This window comes from Larimichthys crocea, chromosome II (genome assembly GCF_000972845.2).
Source record: "Larimichthys crocea isolate SSNF chromosome II, L_crocea_2.0, whole genome shotgun sequence".
Lineage (NCBI taxonomy): Eukaryota > Metazoa > Chordata > Actinopteri > Sciaenidae > Larimichthys > Larimichthys crocea.
This window is the reverse complement of record NC_040012.1, coordinates 3,410,627-3,414,506: the sequence shown is the minus strand read 5'-3', so window position 1 is coordinate 3,414,506 and position 3,880 is coordinate 3,410,627. Positions and strand designations below refer to the sequence as shown.

The 3,880-nt window shown below is 49.8% G+C and overlaps 1 pseudogene; it reads left to right on the top strand.

Annotated features, from left to right (window-relative positions):
- Positions 1–208: 208 nt before the first annotated feature.
- LOC113748306 (Krueppel-like factor 6) lies at positions 209–3,808 on the top strand (annotated as a pseudogene).
- Positions 3,809–3,880: the final 72 nt, after the last annotated feature.

The window sequence follows — 3,880 nt, the reverse complement described above, 5'->3', positions numbered from 1 at the left end:
AAGCCCTGAACTCCTAGTAAACTCACTGAGTCACAAGTCAGAGGATGAGCGAAAAGCTGCTAAAAATGTCAAGAAACCAAAGAGGGCAGAGGTGAATTACCTGCCCTCACACCCACATGGTGAAACAGATGACATGCTTGAGAATCTGAGACTTCACCTAATTGCAGCCTGTCAGAGAAAGGACTGTGCCAGGACAATCAATGATATGATGGCCAGAACATACAGTTGGAGAAGACAGGAAGTGGTTTCCAAGTCTCCTGGGGTGGCAGAATTTAAGGAAAGATGGCCTGCCCTCTTCGACCCTTTCCAGGTAAATCATTTAGTATAGAATATTTTTCCTGACCCAGTTTCCTGCGCTCTTGTAACACAACACACACACACCAGATGAGAGAGTGACAGACTGACAGACAGACAGAGGGAGAGAGTCCTGATTTCGGTTTCCAGTTTGGCTCGACAAATCGGCGCCTTTGGATACAGAACAAGGTGCAGTTTTTATCCCGGAGACCGAGGACAGGGCGAAAGTCGCTCTCGTTTGCGTAGTTAGGAAATGAAATAAGTTGAATTGGCAACACTTCTTCTCTCTGCTTCTATCCACCGTCTATCAGATCTCTTTGGGATTCGAGCCAAGTCGCCCTCCCAGGCATTTAAAGCTCGCCGGGATTCATCCAGCACTGCTGACGAGAAACATTTGTCTTGACTGCATTCTCTCTCATTACCAGATTACACAGCGTTCCCATTTTAGACATAAAGTGTGTTTGTGAGAAGTTTCCTCAGAATCATCTGCTGACACCTCCCACGCTCATTCAAATTCTGAATCCATGCTTGTGTTTCGATGCTCGTCCTTCTCTTGCTGTTTCTAATGTTTCTATAAAACATGTTGAGGTACCTCCGAGTCTGCACGCTCCTCTAATCCTCTGACGTAGGTCAGAACAACAGGCTCTGTGTTTGCATACCTGCAGCACAGAGGGATATCCCCTCCGTAGACGGCCTCATTTGAATATTTTTCTAGAGGCCTGAAGAGGCGAAACTCTTGAATAAAAGTGGAGTTTGGTGCAGATCCTTATTCGTGGATATCGGCCGCTCCATTCAGTCCTGCTCTAATAACATTTGCTGTAAATTGCGATCTGCTTCATTAGGAAACGGCACAGGGCCTGCCTGTCAGCGGCCTTCGTATCTGGCCTGGCTCATTGACGGCAGCGAGTTTGAGGAAGTGCTCTCTCACTTCCTTTTTCAAAGAAAAAAAAAAAGGCCCACAATCCACAGCAGGCTCTTGCAGTATCATGCCAGGCTTTTTATGGACCCCCGTGAAACCAGACCTCCCCTCCTCTCAGTCCCCCGGTGTGCTATGTTATTTCTAGCGATGCCTCTGAATGCATTATTAAATCCACATTATGCTAATAATTGATAGATTTAAAAGATCTACAAGCACTTCCCTAACCCATGGGGTGGGAGGAAGGGAGGGAGGGGAGGGGGCTCTGTAGCATATGTAATTTCATGACGACCCCGACACGCACTCGTGCACGCACGTAGCTGTGCAAGTGTTGGTGGGTGAGAGCACCTTGTTTCTTGCATGCTCAGAAAGAAATGTGGTCCTGTAATCTTCCCTGATGTGGCCTCAGAGGGCACCCTCAGAACGTACTTGACTAACCTCTGCATAGGACATTGTGTCTAACCTCGTTCCTGCGAGGCGGAAGGAAGCATGGCCATTGGTGGTACAGCGTCACAGACGTTTCCCCCCTCCTGCTGCTGCTGCTGCTAAGAAATAAACCCATGTGTGTTAGAAGAACACCGGGGTTTGTCTTGCCCCGTTCTAAACCACGCTTTTTTCGGGTGTTTTAGGGACTTTCCAGTTGAAGGACGAGCGTTGTGGTTACAGGCCTCAGGCTCTGTGCACCCATGACCTCACTGCTATCTTGTCTCCACACAGACATGCCTCGAGCTGGAGAGGTACCCTCCAGAGCGAGCCCTACGTCTCGGCCACGGACTCAAATTGAGAGCCCAGGAGGACCTGTGGAGCAAGCTGATGCTCGCCTGTGGGGACAAGTCGAACGTGACGGACCAAAGATCCCCCACATCAAGGAGGAGGAAGACAATCAGGACAGCCAACACCTCGACGCTGGCGGCTTCAACTCCGACGCCAGCAGCGAGGCCCGGACAGCTCCGAGGAGCTCCTCCCCTACCCTCGACTTCTCCTCCGGCGTCTTTGACTGACATTCTGGGAGACGGTGGCGAAGACCTGGGCTCGGCCATCATCACACACCGCCGTCCTCACCCGAGACTGGGCAAGGAGTCGTCTGGTCACCCAGGTGTGGAGTGGGATACAGACAGTGGCTGCACTCACTGGGAAAATAAGGACTGGTGGCATGGAGAGGACCCTGGAGAGGTCGGGGGTGACCAGCGGGGAGGCGTCGCCTGACGGCAGGAGGCGAGTGCACAGTGGTGCACTTCAACGGATGCAGGAAGTGTAACACAAAGAGCTCAACACCTCAAAGCACACCAGCGACGCACACAGGTAAAGACGTTTGACAGTGAGGATGTTTTTATTGCTACCATGCAGATGCCATGAGTGTGCCGTCACCGAGGGAGGGCAGGGTGTATAGGGAGATGATAACCCTGACAGGTTATGACATCATGCTTTTAACCACTTTTTCGCAACATCAAACTTATCTGAAGAGTGAAAACCTCCCAAAAGTGCGAACTTGGGTGTTGAAAGTGCTGAAAACGCTCCACATATTTGGAATAGTTTGTCAGGAGGAATGCCCTCAACTGTGACCTAATTCACACAGAGGACGTGACTTCACGCAAGGGGGGGGGAGGGGAGACAGGCAGAGACAGGATGGGGGCGGGAGGGAGATGCTTTTTGTGGCCTGAGCAGCACCCGGAGGATGTGGATCCTGAAAACAATCAACAGTTTCTCAGATTTCACAAGGGGAACGAAAAAAAAGTCGCCCGTTTGCATTCAAGTAAAGAAGAGAGAGAAATTATGGGAATCTGACATTTGCAGCGTGTTGGGTCCGGGGGTTCAAATGTGAGCCGTTTTCCCTCGTCACCTTTGACCTCTTGCCAAGCTGTGCCGCCATTAGCAGAGGCAGTCACATTCCAGCATCTCTCGCCGACCATGTTAGCCACATGGTTTAATGCCTTTAGGGCCCGTTAGGAAAGTCTCTATTTTTCCTGCAGCTCTCTCTCTCCCCCACCATTACATAAGCCGTCTACTCGAGGCAGCTCCTTAAAGCTGCATACCACAGCTCTCAAGACCCACAAGGCACAGAGTTGTTTTCTCTCTTCAACTTCCCAGCAGTCCAGACCAATCTGCTTAGCAGCTACTTAAGACGGGACTGGAGATTTTCTCTGAAATCAGCGCTGTAAAACTCACGATAAGTGAGAAATGTAAATATTAGTTACGTGTTTCGAGGATTTCCTCTGATATTTTGATTGAAGGCCTCAAAATTACTACAATCATGGCACACTGTCAGAGGGAAAAATGAAGTAGATGAGGATGGTTTTACTTGACAAACTGATGTCTGCAGACTGTCTGCTCTGTGTTTTAGAAGTATTGAAGGAGAACGCTTTAAAAAACCTTGGTGCATGTGCAGAAATCTCTCAACAATGATATCCTTTCTCTAAAGTTAAAGGCACTTCCGGCTAAATGTTAATGCTTTATCCCCTTGTGATACTTGCAGGTGAGAAGCCCTACAGGTGTTCATGGGAGGGGTGCGAGTGCGTTTCGCACGAAGCGACGAGCTCACCAGACACTCAGAAGCACACCGGAGCGAAGCCATTCAAATGCAGTCACTGGCGACAGTGAGAGCACGCCGGAAAAAGCCATTTAGACGCTCACGATAGCTGACGCGTAGCCTGGCCTGACCTTCAACAAATA